The 17,503-nt window shown below is 48.5% G+C and overlaps 1 protein-coding gene across 3 annotated transcripts in view; it reads left to right on the top strand.

Annotated features, from left to right (window-relative positions):
• The window catches only part of SIPA1L3 (signal induced proliferation associated 1 like 3), a 303,563-nt gene that overhangs the window by 12,620 nt on the left and 273,440 nt on the right, over window positions 1–17,503 (top strand). Inside the window, exon 1 of one of the 3 annotated variants that reach the window (XM_037991607.2) lies at window positions 12,417–13,077. The exons of the other annotated variants lie outside the window; for them this stretch is intronic. The gene's annotated coding sequence lies outside the window, so the exon portion shown is untranslated. Of the gene's footprint in view, window positions 1–12,416; window positions 13,078–17,503 lie in introns of those variants that run through there. 3 annotated transcript variants of the gene reach the window in all.

Here is a 17,503-nt window from a genome sequence, read left to right as displayed (position 1 = left end):
ATGATACGAGCCAGCATTCACTGAGTTCTTACTATGTAGGAGGCACTGTTCTGAGTGCTTCTCAGATAATACCTCATTGAATCCTTAGAACCACTCCTCGGGGTAGGTACTGCTGTTATTCCCATGTCTCATAAGGGGAAACTGAGTTACAGAGAAGTTCAAGTCACAGAGCTGGTGAGTCTCAAATTCAGGATTCCTGTGCAAGACACTGGCTGCAGAGTCTAGGCTCTTAAACACTCACTGTGTGGTCTTTCCGTGAACAGACAGACGAACAGATGGGGCGGACAAGTGGGACCATTCTCACTAGTTCCGGCCTCCCCACTCCACATGTGGTTTCTGAGCCCCTGTGTTGGGGTGGAGGCCGCAACAGTTCCCAGGCCCCTTTGGGCCCTGAGGCTTTTTTTTTTGAGACAGAGTTTCATTCTTATTGCCCAGGCTGGAGTGCAATGGCGCGATCTCAGCTCACTGCAACCTCTGCCTCCCAGATTCAAGCAATTCTCCTGCCTCAGCCTCCCGAGTAGCTGGGATTAGAGGCATGTGCCACCACGCCCGGCTAATTTGGTATTTTTAGTAGAGACAGGATTTCTCCATGTTGGTCAGGCTGGTCTCGAACTCACGACCTCAGGTGATCCGCCTGCCTTGGCCTCCCAAAGTGCTGGGATTATAGGCAAGAGTCACTGCGCCCGGCTGGGCCCTGAGGCTTTAATACCCCTCTGGCCAGTGCTTCTTGGTTTGTAATTTTTTTTTTTTGGAGACAGGGTCTCTGTTACTCAGGCTGGAGTACAGTGGCACGATCATAGCTCCCTGCAGCCTCTACCTCCTGCGCTCAAGCGATCCCCCCGTCTCAGCCTTCTGAGTAGTTGGGACTACAGGTATGCACAACCATGCCCAGCTAATTTTTAATTTTTTTTTGTAGAGATGGGATCTCTTTATGTTGCCCAGGCTGGTCTTGAACTCTTGGACTCAAGCGATCTTCCCTTTTTCCTCCCAAAATGTTGGGATTACAGGCATGAGCCCACCATACCTAACCTAAAAAGTCCCTATCTGTAAGATGCTCATGCTGAAATATCTAGGATTAAACTGTTAAGCTGTCTAGGATTTCCTTCAAAATAATACAGACAGGCGGAGAGAGCAGGGGCTCAAGTGTGCATGGGTGAATAAGAGATGAAATAAGATTGCCCGTGATTGGAACTATTGAAGCCGGACAGTGAGGGCTTATTATACTCTTTTTTTGCCTTGATGTGTTTGAAATGTGTCATCATGAAAAGTTAAAAACAAGTACAACAAATTTCACCCAGCATTTGTGTATTTTAAGCTCAAGTGTACATACGGGGGAATTCCCTGCCTCTGCTCAGTCCACTTATATAATACAAATGTTTGCTTTTTTTCTCTCTATTATATCAGCCAATACTTGGCCCAATGCTTTGGAAGCCCCTTTGATAAAGCCATGCGTGGCAGCAGTGGGAACACCCGGCCAGGCCTCAGCAGCCCCGGCTTCTCTGAGCAGCAAACACTGTGGCACTGGCCTTCGAGTCGGTTTACTGAGGTCCCTCTTCCCTGAGATCTGTTTCCCACTAGCACCTGCCTGTGGGGCCCCTCCCACATTTTTTCCGAGGACTTGTTTCAACAAAAAGCCTCAGACCCTCCCCTCATGAGAGATGTACACAGATCTTCTGACACCCAGCCTTCGTCTGGTGGGTCTTTGTTGAGGCCCTACACGAACCGGAATCCAGTCTTTGGTGTGCCCACAACATCGCGGCAGGAGGCAGGAAACATGCCCCTTTCAGTTCTGACTCTGGACAAAAGAAGAAAAGGGGCAAGATGCAGCTTGTGACAGTGCCTGGGACCTGATGGTATTTCTCATCAAGCTAGCAGCTACGCCTTTGCTCCCTGCTCCCATCACTGCGTTTGTGCCTTGGGGGTCTGGAACAACAGCACATGAGTATGTGGTGAAATTCTTATGTGGAGGTGGCAGGAAAAGAGGGGAGCGTTTGGGGGCTTCTCCTGATGGTTTGCTGCCTGGTGGGTAGAGATGGTTGATGGGAACAGGAGCGCTGGTTGGTCGGATCCTGCCAGTGCTGGCACCGTTTGCTGCATCTGATGGTGAGCTCTTTTCTCTGGTGCCCTGTTTTCTATGCTGTGCTGTTGGTTTGCAGGGAGGAAGACAGGGGAAGTCCTGCAACCCCTCTGGCTTCCATGAACTTCCACCCCCTGCACCATCTTCATCTCTGTCCTTTCTTTTTCTTTCTTTCTTTTTTTTTTTTCTTGAGACAAGGTCTTGCTCTTTTTTTTCACCCAGCCTGGAGTGTAATGGCACGATCACAACTCACCGCAGCCTCAGACTCCTGGGCTCAAGTGATCCTCCCACCTCAGCCTCCCAAGAAACTGGGACCACAGGCACATGCCACCACACCTGGATAATTTTTAAATATTTTTGTAGAAACAGGCTCTTTCTATGTTGTCGTAGCTGGTCTCGAACTCCTGGCCTCAAGCAGTCCTCCTGCCTCAGCCTCCCAAAGTGCTGGGATCACAGGCGTGATCCACCATGCCTGGCCTCTTTTTCTTTCCAAGGCACTTTTTGCAGTTCTTTCAGTAGAGAGGCTTTCAGGTGAGTCTAGTGTGGAGGGAATGTCGGGACCTCTGTCTTCAGTATAGGTGGCTTGATTTGTGTATATTTCCCAGTGTGGACTGCATGTTGGATCTAAGGGCAGCAAACCCCAAATGCTGATGCCGTGAATCTGACCTTTTTTTTTTTTTTTTGAGATGGAGTTTCGCGTTTTGCCCAGGCTGGAGTGAACTGGTATGAGCTCAGCTCACTGCAACCTCGGCCCCCCGGGTTCAACCAATTCTCCTGCCTCAGCCTCCCTAGTAGCTGCGATTATAGGTGCCCGCCACCATGCCTGGCTAATTTTTGTAATTTGTTTTAGTACAGACGGGGTTTAGCCATGTTGACCAGGCTGGTCTCAAACTCCTGACCTCAGGAGATCCACCTACCTCAGCTTCCCAAAGTGCTAGGATTACAGGCGTAAGTCACAGAGCCTGGCCTTGATTTTTATTTTATTTTATTTTATTTTGAGACAGAGTCTAACTCTGTCGCCCAGGCTGGAGTGCAGTGGTGCGATCTCGGCTCACTGCAATCTCCGTCTCCTGGGTTCAAGTGATTCTGCTGCCTAAGCCTCCTGAGTAGCTGGGACTACAGGCACGTGCCACCACGCCCGGCTAATTTTTTGTATTTTTAGTAGAGACGGGGTTTCACCGTATTAGCCAGGATGGTCTTGATCTCCTGACCTCGTGATCCACCCACCTCGGCCTCCCAGAGTGCTGGGATTACAGGCCTGAGCCACTGAGCCTGGCCTTGATTTTTAAACTTATCAAGTCCTCAGTGAGGGGAGCATTGTTCTAGATACCAGGGTGCAGCCATGAGCAAAACAGACAAGAGTTCTCACCCTTCTGGGATTCACCTTGAAGTGGAAGAGTCAGTCAACAAACAAGATAAAGAAGTAAAACACGCACCATGTCAGCTGGTGATAAGCGCGAGGCGGCAGAAATTAAACAGGGGAAGGGCCTAGGAAGCAGTCCTGCATGGCTTCACAACGGGGCTATGTTCTGAGAAATGTGTTGTTAGGCTGTTTTGTTGTGTGAACCTCATGGAGTGTACTTGCTGCAAGCCTAGATGGCACAGCCTCCTCCACACCTAGGCGCTATGGGGTAGGCTGTCGCTCCTACGCCACAAACCTACACGCACGTGACTGCCCTGAATTCTGTGGGGAGTTGTAACACAATGGCAAATATTTGTGTAGCTAAACGTAGAAAAGGTGCAGTAAAAATATGGTATAAAATATTTTTTAAAAGGTGCACCTGTACAGGGCACTTAACCATGGATGGAGCTTGCAGGACTGGAAGTTGCTCTGGGTGAGTCAGTGAGCGAGTGGTGAGTGAATGGGAAGGCTGGGACAGGACTGTACACCACTGTAGACTTAACAGACACTGTACATTTAGGCTACACTGAATTTATTGTACAAAATGTTTCCTCAATAATCAATTAACTGTAGCTTACTGTAACTTGTTTATTTTGTAAACTTTTAAATTTCTTAACTGTTTGGTTTTTTTTTCTTTTTCTTTTTTTTGAGACAGAGTCTCGCTCTGTTACCCAGGCTGGAGTGCAGTGGCACAATCTCAGCTCACTGCAACCTCTGCCTCCCGGGTTCAAGCAATTCTCCTGCCTCAGCCTCCCCAGTAGCTGGGATTACAGGCACCCACCAACTGTAATCTGTTTGTTGTTGTTTTATTTTGTATTTTTAGTAGAGACGGGGTTTCACCATGTTGGCCAGGCTGGTCTCGAACTCCTGCCCTCTGGTGATCTGTCTGCCTCGGCCTCCCAAAGTGCTGGGCATGAGCCACCGTGCCCTGCCTTGACTCTGTGGTAATACCACTTAGCTTAAAACACACCTTATTCAGTTGTAGAAAAATATTTTCTTTATATCCTTATTCTGTAAGCTTTTTTCTGTTTTTAAATTTAAAATGTTCTACTTTTATTTTTTTGATTTCTGAGCTGCTTTTAGTAAAAACTAAGACACAAACACATGAGCCTACGCCTCCCCAGGATCATTAGTATCACGGTTCCTCCTCCATCTCTTGTCCCACTGGAAGGTCTTCGGGGGCAGTAACACACGTGAAGTTGTCACTTCCTATGATAGCAGTGCCTTCTTCTGGAATTGCCTTCTTCTGGAATTGCCTTCTTCTGAATTCTTCTGGAATCTCCTGAAGGGCCTGCCTGAGGCTGTTTTACAGCTTTTTTTTTTGTATATAAGTAGAAGGAGCACGCTCTAAAATAACAATAAAAAGTATATATATACAGCCTGGCCAACAGGGTGAAACCCCATCTCTACTAAAAATACAAAAATTAGCCCGGCATAGTGACAGGAGCCTGTAATCCCAGCTGCTCGGGAGGCTGAGGCAGGAGAATAGCTTGAACCCGGGAGGCAGAGGTTGCAGTGAGCTGAGATTGGCCACTACACTCCAGCCTGGGTGACAGGGCTAGACTCTGTCTCAAAAAAAAAAAAAAGTATATATAGTAAATATGTAAACCAGTAACATAGTCATTTATTATCTTTATCAAGTGTTATGTGCTGTACATGGGCCGGGCGTGGTGGCTCACGCCTGTAATCCCAGCACTTTCAGAGCCTGAGGTGGGCGGATCACCTAAGGTCAGGGGTTCTAGACCAGCCTGGCCAACATGGTGAAACCCTGTCTCCATTAAAAATACAAAAATTAGCTGGGCGACGTGACTTGCACCTGTAATCTGAGCTACTTGGGAGGCTGAGGTAGGGGAATTGCTTGAACCCAGGAGGCAGAGGTTGCAGCCTGGGCAATAGAGGAACACTGTGTCTCAAAAAAAAAAAGTATTATGAACTGTACAGGATTGTATATGTTACATTGTCTTTTACATGACTGGAACCATAGTAGGTTTGTTTACACCAACATCAGGACAAACAGGTGAGTAATGCATGGCATTCAGACCTCCCCATGGCTGCAATGTTACCAGGCAAGAGGAATTTTTCAGCTCCATTGTTGTCTTGTGTGACCACCCTTGTAAATGTGGTCCATCGTTGACTGAAACAGTGTTATGCAACACATGACTGCATTAAGGTGGAGGGTGTTGAAATTTTGGGAAGGGTGGCCAGGGATGGCCTCCCTGAAAAGGTGACCAGACCTGAAGGAGGTGAAGGAGTGGGAACAGCCAGTGCAAAGGCCCTGAGGCGAGGGGCCTGGTAAGATTGAGGCCCACATGGCTGGAGCAGAGTGAGCCAGGGAGAGTGGAAGGGATGAGGGTAGAGAGGAGACATTTGCAGATCTCTTAGGGACCTGCACAGGTTTGTCTTTTCTCTGATTGAGAAGGTAAGATTTTTCAGGGTTGATTACTTTTTTTTTTTTTTTGAGACAGAGTCTCACTCTGTTGCCAGGCTGGAGTACAATGGCCCAATCTCAGCTCGCTGCAATCTGCACCTCCCAGGTTCAAGTGATTCTCCTGCCCCAGCCTCCTGAGTAGCTGGGATTACAGGCGCGCGCCACCACGCCCAGCTAATTTTTGTATTTTTAGTAGAGACGGGGTTTCACCGTGATGGCCAGGCTGGTCTCAAACTCTTGACCTCGTGATTCACCCGCCTCGGCCTCCCAAAGTGCTGGGATTATAGGCGTGAGCCACTGCGCCCGGCCGATTTATTACATTTTTGAAAAGTCTGACTAGTGACCACACATATATGGAACTAAAGCAACAAAAATAGGGCACCCAGTTCCCTTCCCAAGAGGCCACTGCCATTCCAGTTTCCTGCTGGCGTCCAGTTCCTTGACATTATCTGAGGGAGTTTCCTGTCTTGTATTAGGTTGAACTGCCTGACGTTGTGCTTTTGTGGGTCAAGAATGGTTGAATATTGGCAATTTTATGAGGTTCAGCCTCATAAAATGAGGCTCTCAGGAACATGAGGAATTTGGCCAAGGCTTTCCTGCTGTAAAGAGTTGGTAGTCCTCCCCTGATTCCTCCTGCATCTCACTGTCCTCTTTCAGTGACAGGCCCAACAGTGCCTGTGACACCAGGGTGTGAAAACCCCTGCCCCAACTTGTAGCCTCAAACCGGGGCTTGCTATTAAGCCCAACAAGAGGCTGCCCCTTCCCACGGGGACCTCACCTGGCTTATGATGCTAGTCACTTTGCCTTTCTGCATCTTGGTACCACCAGTTTTGAAAGCACAGCTCCCAGAGGGAGGGGCACCCGCGGACTCTTGCTGGATGTTTGGTGTGGCTCACGTGGTGGGGATGCTCTCTGGAACTCGTGGGCATTCTGGATCAGTCACCAAGCACAGTAGCTGGCAGAGCACCCAGCTTGAGGTGTCTGTGGGAATCTCTGCTGGGACCAGGTGGCTCAGGCTTGGGGAGGAGGCCTGAGGAGCCGCGCACCTCCCTGTAGCGATGGGAGACTTGCAGGTCGTTGTGGAACCCCAGGGCACTAGTCTCAGTCCTGTGGGAGCGGGTCGGGGTGAAATAACCTTAAAGGAGATACGGTGCCAACTTTGGAAGAGCTCAGTCGGGAAGTTGTGCCAGTTGGTAAGCCTTTGGCTGCAAGCGGTAATAATAGCATCAGCAGCAACAACTGCAGCAGCAAGTAGGCAATGTATGTAGCGTCTGCTGCATGCAAGACTGTGCCAGGCCCTTCACATGAAGCCACTCCTTTAAGCCTCCCGACAGCCCTGGAAGATACTATTCTCCCTTTGCAGATGAGGCAACTAAATTTGAATAACTTGTTCAAGGTCAGGCAGCTAGAAAAAGGTGGTGATGTGATTTTTTTATTTTTTTAGATTCAGAGAATACATGTGCAGGTTTGTTACATGAGTATATTGTGTGATGCTGAGGTTTGGGGTACCGATCCTGTCACTCAAATAGTGAACAGAGTACCCAATAGGTAGATTTTCTTTTCCTTTTTTTTTTTTGAGATGGAGTCTCGCTCTGTCGCCCAGGGTGGAGTGCAGTGGCGCAATCTCAGCTCAGTGCAACCTCCGTCTCCCAGGTTCAAGCAATTCTCCCTGCCTCAGCCTCCCGAGTAGCTGGGACTACAGGTGCCACCCCCTCCGCCCTCCGCCCCACCATGCCTGGCTAATTTTTGTTTGTATTTTTTAGTAGAGATGGGGTTTCACCTTGTTGGCCGGGCTGGTTTTGAACTCCTGACCTCAGGTGATCAGCACTTGGCCTCCCAAAGTGCTGTGATTACAGGCGTGAGCCACCGCGCCCAGCCGGCAGATTTTCAACCCTTGCCCCGTTCCTTCTTGGCTTTTGGAATTTTCAGTGTCTGTTGTTCGTGTGTGTGTGTGTGTGTGTGTGTGTGTGTGTGTGTGTATACCCAATGTTTAGCTCCCACTTAGAAGTAAGAACATGGAGTGTGGGTGTGGGTGTGGGTGTGGGTATGTACCCAGTGTTTAGCCCCCACTTAGAAGTAAGAACATGGGCTGTGTGTTGGTACCCAATGTTTAACTCCTACTTAGAAGTAAGAACATGGTGTGTGTGTGTGTGTGTGTGTGTGTACCCAGTGTTTAGCCCCCACTTAGAAGTAAGAACATGGGGTGTGTGTTTGTGTACCCAATGTTTAGCTCCCACTTAGAAGTAAGAACGTGGGATATTTGGTTTTCTGTTTCTGCATTCATTCACTTAGGATATTGGCCTCTAGCTACAGCCATGTTGCTGCAATAGACATGATTCCATTCTCGTTTAATGGCTGTGTAGTATTCCATGGTATATATGTACCACATTGTCTTTATCCAGTCCACTGTCGATGGGCCTCTGGGTTGATTCCATGGCTCTGTGGGTGGATTCACATGCTATTGTGAATGGTGCTGCGATGAACATAGGAGCGCAGGTGTTGTTTGGTAGAACCGTTCCTTTTCCTTTGGGTAGATACCCAGTAATGGGATTGCTGGGTCAAATGGTAATTCTATTTCTAATTTTTTGAGGAATCTTCAAAAGCCACTGCTTTCCCCAGTGGCTGAGCTAATTTACATTCCCACCAACAGTGTATCAGCATGGTGACGTGATTTGGATTCAGGCAGTCTGACTCCAGAGCTGTATCTTAACTCCAAAGCTCTGTGTGCTACTGCAGTGGTTTTCAAACCCCAGCAAGACCAAGCGTGGTGGCTCACACCTGTAATCCCAGCACTTTGGGAAGCCAAGGCAGGTGGATCATTTGAGGCCAGGAGTTTGAGGCCAGCCTGAGCAGCATGGTGAAACTCCATCTCTACTAAAAATACAAAAATTAGCTGGGTGTGGTGGCACACACCTGTGGTCCCAGCTATTCAGGGGGCTGAGGTGGGAGAATCGCTTGAACCTGGGAGGCGGAGGTTGCAGTGAGCCAAGATTGCGCCACTGCACTCCAGCCTGGGCAACAGAATGAGTGAGACTCCGTCACAAAAAAACAAACAAAAAACCCTAGCAAGGATCAGAATCCCCAGAGGGCTAGGTAAAACAGAGATTGCTGGGCCCCACCTGATTCTGTAAGTTCCCGATTCTGTAAGTTCCTGATTCTGTAAGTCTAGCTTGAGAATTTGCATTTTTGGTGACACTGGTGCCCTTAGTCCAGGAAGCACGTTTTGAGAACCGTGAGCTACTGTAATAGGAAGCCCAAATGAAATCGGCCTGAAATAACGAGATTTATGATATCATATAACAAGCCTGTAGGTAGGCAGCACAGGAGTTGACTAAGCAGTTCCCCATTGCCTCCAGGGATCCCATTCCTCTCCTTCAAGCCACCCTGCCATCCATGGTGTGTCTCCTGTGTCCCTAGACTCCCCGCATGGCCACAAGATGACTGCCAGGGCTCCAGTTGGCACACACTGACAGGGCCACATCCAGCAGCAGAAAGAGGGCATCTCTCACTCGCTGTGTATCTCTGTAAGAGTGAGGAAACCTTTCATTGATTCCCTGCCTCCCAGATTTCCCTCATATCTCATTGGCCAGCATTGTGATACCTGACCCTGCCCCAAGAAACCAGCCAAGGGCCAATTAGGATTGACCCTCTGGGGCTGGGGCCTGGGGCCTGGGGCCTGGGGCCAGCGGCCAGCCTCACCTGAAGTAGGTAGCACAGGGAGGAGAGTGGCTACAGGAATAAAATCAGAGTACCATTTAGGAAAGGACTGGGAAAGGGGGAGGGATATTGGGTAGGCAGACAATTGGATTTGCTGCAGAAATAAGTGGGACAGAGTGAAAACATAATGTCCATGCATTTTTGTCATCGTGCTTACCAACTTTGTTTTGTAATTACCTGAATCAGGACTTACCTTTTGTTCTCTAATCATGCCCACCTTTGAAACTGTGTGCACAGAGTCCCTGTACCATAAGAACTCTGAATCTTATTGGAATACCAACTATTTTGTCTGATAATTCAGGGAAACCTGAGTTAAGTGATGAGGCAGCAGTCTGACGTGGTCTTTTTTTTTTTTTTTTTTTTTTGAAACGGAGCCTCACTCTGTCGCCCAGGCTGGAGTGCAGTGGCCGGATCTCAGCTCACTGCAAGCTCCGCCTCCCGGGTTTACGCCATTCTCCTGCCTCAGCCTCCCGTGTAGCTGGGACTACAGGCGCCCGCCACCTCGCCCGGCTAGTTTTTTGTATTTTTTAGTAGAGACGGGGTTTCACCGTGTTAGCCAGGATGGTGTCTATCTCCTGACTTCGTGATCCGTCCGTCTCGGCCTCCGAAAGTGCTAGGATTACAGGCTTGAGCCACTGCGCCCGGCCGAGTGCGCCGTCTTTGAGAGCACTCACTCTGCTCAGAAGCACCTGGGTCTCACCCCTTTCTCTGCTCCTGAATCCCTCCCCCGACCTCCTTCCCCTCCATGCAAAGACTGAGTTTCTGCCTCTGAGGGTCGTCCTTGGATGAAAGGAGAGGATGCCTGTCAAGTGCTTACCCCCAGGGGCCAGCGTATGGTAAGTGCCTAAGAATGTGGCCTCTGCTATTAACATATTAAATGTGACTTTTTATGTATGTATGTGTTTGTTGTTTTTAAAGACAGTCTTGTTCTGTCACCCACGCTAGAGTGCAGTGGTGCGATCATGGCTCACTGCAGCCTTGACCTCCTGGGCTTAAGCAATCCTCCCGCCTCAGCCTCCCATGTAGCTGGGACCACAGGTGCATGCCACCATGCCTGGCTAATTTTTTAATCTTTCATAGAGAGAAGGTCTCACTTTGTTGCCCAGGCTGGTCTTGAACTCCTGGGGCTCAAGTGATCTTCCCATCTCAGCCTCCCAAAGTGCTGGGATTACAGGCGTGAGCCACTGTGCCCAGCATAAATGTGACTTGTAATAAATATCATTTGATAATCCTGTACCCCCTCATCAAAAAAAAAAAAAAAAAGGATAGAAAAAGAAAAACATCTGTGAAGAGTGACCATCCCTTTTGCAGACTGAAATTTCCTGAGGATACCTGTTGGTACTGCTCGTGGCCACATTGTAAAGCCATCACCCTTTGAGACTGCAAAAGACTGAGGATTGCAGTGTGGGTTCTGAGCCAGACTGCTGAGTGCAAGTTCTGGATCCATCTTGGGCTCCCTGTTTTACTTTGGGCAAGCCACTTAGCCTTGCATGTCTTAGTTTCCGTATCTATAAGGTGGAGCTGGTAACGGTACTGTCCTCCTAGGTTGTTGGGAGGATTTGAATACATCAAAGCACATGACATGCTTAGACCACTACAGCATCTGACCCAAAGCAGCGCTCAGTACAAGATATATCAGCTAATCTTTGAATATTCGGTGCCAGTTCATTCAGAGGGGACTATAAGCTCCCTGTGGGCAGGGTTTATGTGGTTTTTGTTTACTACCGTGCCCCAGTGCCTGACTCAAAATAGACATTCTGTTTATATTTGTGTGTGTGGATGAAAAGAAGCATGGTAAGAGCCTTTCTTAATTTCTTTTCCTTCAGCTGCCTGGAATTTAAACTCTGGCCATGAGCTGATTAGTCGGTATTGTGAAGGAATAAATTGACTCTGATTGACTCTGAGGGCAGCATGTGATAAGTGCAGCTGATAGTTGTTGAGCGTTTTTGTGAGCCACAAGCACAGTGCCCACCATAAAGATCTCACTTGGCCAGGCACAGTGGCTCATGCCTGTAATCCCAGCACTTTGGGAGGCCAAGGAGGGAGGATCGCTTGAAGCCAGGAGTTCAAGACCAGCCTGGACAACACAGTGAGACCCTTGTCTCTACAAAAATAATAATAAAGCTCTCACTGACTCCTCATCCCATTTCATAGATGAGGAAACTGAGGCCCAGTGGGAGCACCTGCTTCTCCTTGCAAGAGGAGATCTAAAGTACTGGTTAAGGCCGGGCACAGTGGCTCATGCCTGTAATCCCAGCACTTTGGGAGACCAAGGCAGGTGGATCACCTGAGGTTAGGAGTTCAAGACCAGCGTGGCCAACATGGTGAAACCCTGTCTTTACTAAAAATGCAAAAAAAAAAATAGCTGGGTGTGGTGGCGCATGCCTGCAATCCCAGCTGTTTGGGAGGCTGAGGCAGGAGAATTGCTTGAATCCAGAAGGCGGAGGTTGCAGTGAACCGAAATTGCATCACTGCACTCCATCCAGCCTGGGTGACCGAGCCAGACTCTGTCTCAAAATAAAATAAAATAAATAAATAAATAAAGTAGTGGTTAAAAACTGGAACCTTGGAGGCGCTCTACTTGGGTTAGATCCCCACCCCAGCACTTTCTTCCTGTGTGACCTCCAGCCTGTGACTCCTTTGTTCAACTTCTCATCTGTAAAATAAGAATGCTGATAGTTCCTCCTTAGAGGGTCGCTGTGAGGGTTAGAAGAGAGAATTCATATGCAGTGCTTAGGACAGCCCCTTGTGCAGTGAGCATTCCGGTTGTGGTTGTTATTATTAGCCAGCCAAAGCTGTTCGGTTGTGCTTCCAAAGCTGGCTGGAAGAGTCCAGCGACTGCGTTTAATCATTAAGCTGCATTGCCTCTGCGAGCTAGCGCCTCCTCTGCACGGGCCAAGGAGCCCGCCTTTGGATTGTACGGTTCTGAATGAAGCATCCAGGCGCAAGCTCAGGGCAGGAGATGGTGTAGGCACAAGTCCAGCCCTGGCTCGGTCAGTGAACAGGTGGCTGTGCCTGAATCCGAGGTAACAGGCGAGCCGCCTTTGTTACCTTTGAGCTTTCTCTCAAGTCCATTCAGACTCCTCAGACCACGTGTCTGATGAGTAAGGAGGCCTTTTCTTTCCCTCCCCCAGAGGGACTGTTGGCAAAACAGCTTTCTTTGGGAATGCGCCTGTTCACGACGGACCAGCCATCTCCTGGGGAACTCCGGTGGCTGGCGTGTTCCTGCGGCTGTTGAATAAGTCGCTGTTAGGAGCTGGCACGGCAGGTTCCCGTTTCCGCATTCCAGACACCCACAGCGGGCTGGGGGCGGGCACCACCGAGGTCGGCCTGGAGAGCCCAGGCAGGTGGCCTCGCCCTGGGAGGACCCGGGACAGGAGGAGCCCACCTGGGGCTCCCCTGACAGCCACCTGCCCACTTTGTGATGAGAGCCGTGTTCGGGGAGTCTTTCAGGTGAGCGATGTTCGTTAAATGTGGCAGTGACTTGCCAAGAAAGTTAATCATATTTCTTCCTCTCCGGAGTTAGACAGTTGTGTTTTTTTTTTGGTTTTCTTTTTTTCCCCCTTCTTCTCCCTGAAATGTTTACCTGTCTGCTCCTAACTGTGAAGAAAGAGTGGGCCGGGTGTTGAGGGACTGAGAAAAATGGAGGACATTTCTCCCAAGAGAAGGAATCGGTGACTCTTTCAGTGAGCTGAGCTCCTGCTGGATGCAGACTTCTGTGCCAGGGCTGGGGGCGATCCCACCCTGGTGTGGACGAGCTCCGTGGTCTCGCCTGAGTCCCCTTTCCTCTCTGGGCCTCAGTTTCCTCTTCTTGTGAAACGGGAACTAGCAGCAGTGCCCAGTGAGTCATCTATGTAAAGTGCTTCAAGCCTGGGCACTGAGTGGTGCTCAAGTGTCCCTACCCCAACCCCAGGCCCCCATTTTCCCTGTGTGACCTTATCTTTGACCTCTCAGCTGCTTGCTTGCTGTACCCCAGCTACACTGGCCTCCCGCTGTCTTCCCTCAGAGACTTTGCCCTGGCTGTTCCCTCTCCCTGGAACACTTCCCCTAGAATCCCCAGTGCCGCCTCCCTCCTTCCCTCCCTCTTTCAAGTCTCTGTTCTGATGTCACCTTCTCCATGAGGCCTCTCTCCTTATTAAATTGCAGCTTCTCCCTCACCCTCACCCTTACTCTTTACTTTATTTTTCTTCATAGCATTTATTTCCACTCAACGTGTTTTGTCTATGCTCTGCTTCCCAGCTCTAGGCTCCATAGAAGCATAGGCACTTTTGTGTCCATCCTTGTAGAACCGTTCCTGGCACATGGTAGATGCGGGCTAAATTATGATATGAATGAATTTTTTTCAGGTGCAACATGGTCCAAGGATGGGTGGCCAGCCTCGTTTGGGGTTTGAGGAGGGTGTCAGCTTTTCCAGGAACCTGTGGCCGTGGGTGAGGTGGCATGTGCAGATGCCTCCCTCTGGTCACCCAGCGGCTCTCTGGCACCTGCCTGCAGCATCCAGCCCTCTGGCTTCCTGTCCCACAACCCCTGCAGTTTGTGCAGCCCAGGCCTGGTAGTGACTCATCTGGGCAGCCTGGGTGCCTGTGGCATGGAACAGGAAAGCTTGGTCTAGTAAGTGGAGAGGATGTCAGGTTCATTTAGGTGGAGAAGGCTGTGTGGAAGACACCACCCGTATACACACATCCCATATTTATCTCCAGCTCCTGCTTGCTGTTCCTGCACCGGGAGGCCAGGGAATGCCTGGGAAGTAGCAATTAACCAGCCAGGCACAGTTGAGCCATCTCCCCTGCTTTAATGGGCAATAATTCTTGCTCTGGGGCTGAACAAGTTTTAATTAAATGGTGAGCTCGAAGAATCTGACCGTGTAATAGCTGACACATCCTCATCTATTTTCTAGCTCCTGGTGTCAGCAATTGATTCTGTAAAAATATCCTGGGCAGGGCTTCCCTGAGCTCCGTGGAGTGAGGTCAGTGGCCCTCTTGGATTTCTCCCAGCATGAGGCACCAGGGGACCAAGGTGCTGATGGACTTCGTGCTGCTGTAGCATACATCATCACACATCAGGACCTGCTGCTATTTTAAGAATGTGCAGAGCAGGAGGGAAGCTCTTCTACAACATTTAATATGTATGTCCCTTGAGCTCCCAGTGCGGGAGTTTGGGGTTGAGTTGGGGACCCTCCTATTACACTTATTTCATATAATACCTGAGCCCCAACACTGTGGGCACACTACTTCTCTGGGCCACAGGTTCCTTATCTGGAAAATGGGGATAATTAATAGATGATTAAACGAGAAGTCAAAGTGAGATCAGGTGACTCAGCACTGTGTCTGGTGCATAGATAGCACCCAGCAAATTAGATTTTAAAAAGAGAATTCTTTATATGAATTATTTTCAAGCCCCTTTTTAATATTCACTGTCTGTCCCTTTTTTGTGCCACCCCCCACTCCATCCCTATGTCAGCATCCTCCCGCAATCCTTCACCCATGGTAACAATCAAGGACTGTATGTATCTTTCCACATTCTTCTCCATGGTTATATAATCCTATAGGAGATAATATTACACTTATTTTCTTGCATTTTGGTCTTCTCACATAGCAAGCAGTGCCATGTGGAAATGCCTCTGGGTCCTTGCGTAGTGCTCAGATTTGTTCTTTTTAGTGGCTACATAACACACGGTGGTGTGGATGCAACATAATTGATTTGGCCAAGACATCACTGATGGGCATTCCCTTTGCTTCTAGAGTTTTTTCTCCCCTAAAATTATTATTTTTATTGATAGCCTTCTTTAATTAGATTGCAGGCGTCCAACCTGTTTGGGCACCTTGTTAAGCTCTAGGCCTTTGAGAATGAATATGAAATAACAGTAGTATAATGATGCCTCTCATCCAGATAGAAGATGTATTTTTGGAGAGTTCTTACCAGGTCCAGCACTGTGTTGAACCAAAAAGCAATTTAAATGCTTTTTCATTTTTAGGAGAATTAATAGATTCATCGCACTTAGCCAGATTAGTTGTGTTTAATGTACTTATTATGAAATAAGAGTGAAAGGACAGTTCATGTTTTTTCATATTAACAGTCTTGGTTGGAAATCAGAATGTGCAAGAGATTTTTGTTGGAATTTGTGATCGATTGTGTGTTTCTTTTTCAGGTGGCACTTTAGTTAGGGACTGTGCTTGTCTTCAGGAAACTTGTACAGTGTTGTACCCAGATAGAGGTTTTTCTAGTTATCTATTGCTGCACCACAAACCACCCCCAAACTTAAGGCCTTAAAATGACAGCAGTTTCTTATTTCTTGTGAACCTGCAGTTGACTGGGGCTTAGCAGGATGGTTCTTCTGCTTGTCTTGCTTGGGGTCTGTTATGTGGCTACAGTCAGAGGGTGGATGGGGCTGGAACATTCAAAATTGCTTTACTGAAACGGCACCTTGGGAATGACTGGGTCCATTTCTGCCCATAGTCTTGGGACCTCTCCTTTCATGTGTCCTGGCCAGCCTGTAGCTGGACTTATAACACGGCAGCCAAGGGCTTTGTGAGCCTTCTTAAGGCAAAGATTTAGAACTGACCCCACATCACTTCTACTTCATTCTGTTAGTTAATGTGAGTTGAAGAGTCAGCCCAGATTCAGTATGGGAGGAATATCACAAAACAAGTTCCAGGAGGTGTGGTCCACTGGGGGCATCTTTCTATCCAGGCTACCACAGGGTTCATTTTCTCAAGTAAGAAGTACAGAGCTCAGCAGGCTAAGGTGGTGCTCACCCTCTCTCTGCTGCTCCAGGTTCCTCTTTATCTGTGTCACCATCCCTAGCCTCTTATTCATAAAATGGTTGCTCCACCTCCAGCCTGATATCCTTGTGATGGGCAGGCAGAAGCAGGGCTCTAAGGAAAGGAGACAGCACCTGTATCAGGAAACCAAAGCCTTCCCTGAAATCCTTAGCAGACTTCTGCTTGTGACTGTTTGGCTAGAACTTTGTGACATGGCCACTCCTTGCTGCAAGGACATCTGCAGTTTTTCAGTTGGGCTCATTGCCACGCTGAGCAAAGGGTCAATAAGGAAGAAGATGGAGAGTGGACATGTTGGGCACGTACCTGCCAATGCTCTATCCAGACAGCCACAGAAGTGGTGGGTAAACGGAGTCAGCATACATTCATTTATCAACTGTTTAGTAAATTCCTGGCATGGGCAGGGCACTGAGCTTCTCCCAAAGACTAAGAGTGTGCAGGGTTTTTTGCAGACCTTGACCAGATCATTGCTGAGCTCACCTCTCTCATATCAGTGTTTGAAGTTAGTCTAATGATAAGAATAGTAGCCAGTCTCTTTAAGGGCTTACCTTGTGTAGAGGAACTGTTAGGAATACTTTTCATAAGCCAACTCAGTGAATCTTCACAGTGGCCCTATCTGTGGGCACTGCTATCACCCCCTCTTCTCAGAGGCAGAAGCAGAGGCACAGAGAGGTTCAGTAGCTTGCCATATTTCCTCTGACGAGGGCATGGTGGAGTTGAGATGCAGTCTCTCCTGGTCTGGCTCTGGAGGCGTGTACTGAACCATTTGACTATACTGCTTTGGTTAATTATAGGAAACATTTCTTGTTGAAATGAATATGTAATTGACAGCAGAATAAAACATGAAACAAAAACCACTTACTACTCCATCCTCTCCACTCCTACTTCCTGCCTCATTGATCTCATCTGTCAGTAACCTAGTAGAGGTTCTTCCTCACCTCTTTCTAAATGCACTAAATTTTAAAATCTTTGTAGAGTCTGGGTCTCACTGTGACGCTTAGGCTGGAATAGAATGGTTGTTTGGCTAATTTTTTTCATTTATTTGTAGAGATGGGATCCTGCTATGTTGCCCAGACTGGTTTCAGACTCCTGGGCTCAAG

Source organism: Chlorocebus sabaeus, chromosome 6 (assembly GCF_047675955.1).
Source record: "Chlorocebus sabaeus isolate Y175 chromosome 6, mChlSab1.0.hap1, whole genome shotgun sequence".
Classification (NCBI taxonomy): domain Eukaryota; kingdom Metazoa; phylum Chordata; class Mammalia; order Primates; family Cercopithecidae; genus Chlorocebus; species Chlorocebus sabaeus.
Note: the sequence above shows the minus strand (reverse complement) of the source record. Positions and strands in the feature narration are given on the sequence as shown.